This window comes from Cystoisospora suis (assembly GCF_002600585.1).
Source record: "Cystoisospora suis strain Wien I chromosome Unknown contig_3686, whole genome shotgun sequence".
Taxonomy (NCBI): Eukaryota; Apicomplexa; class Conoidasida; order Eucoccidiorida; family Sarcocystidae; genus Cystoisospora; species Cystoisospora suis.
Genome location: NW_027156481.1, coordinates 2,588 through 3,143, shown reverse-complemented (window position 1 = coordinate 3,143; position 556 = coordinate 2,588).

The window sequence follows — 556 nt, the reverse complement described above, 5'->3', positions numbered from 1 at the left end:
GGAGTGTATCTATAGTGGGTGACTGGACGAAGCTCTCCCGCAAATTCTTGCGCGGTAGTCCACAGGGTGAGCCGGGGCAGGCGAGGGGAAGGAGAGAGAGAGTACTGCATTGCCGCATTTCGGTTAGTCTCCTGCTCGCCTTCAATCAAAACCAGTTCCCTTATAATTGACGAAAGGACAAGTAAACAAGCCTATGGTGACTGACTAGAGTACAGTGGACCGCCTCCTACCTTAGAAGTGGACAAGTGAATGACCCCAACTAGGCTGCAAAGGCGTTTACACCAACTTGCAAGTCGCCTCATTTGCAGAGGCAGGCAGGGGAGTTAGGGGGATAGTGGACTGCTGGCTGTTCTAGCCAACCTTGGCAATTCAGTTCCATTTTACCTTCGAGGGCGCGTAGTGAATCCCACCTTGACTAGATGAATTCAAACTTGCGGCAGCCAGCTTGCTGCTTTGGAAGCGGACAGGGAGCCGGCATACTGACTCGGAAGTGGACTCGTCGTAAGGTAGCTAGGGATGAAAAATTGATTAAAGCACCTTGCAAGCAGCCGGAGTG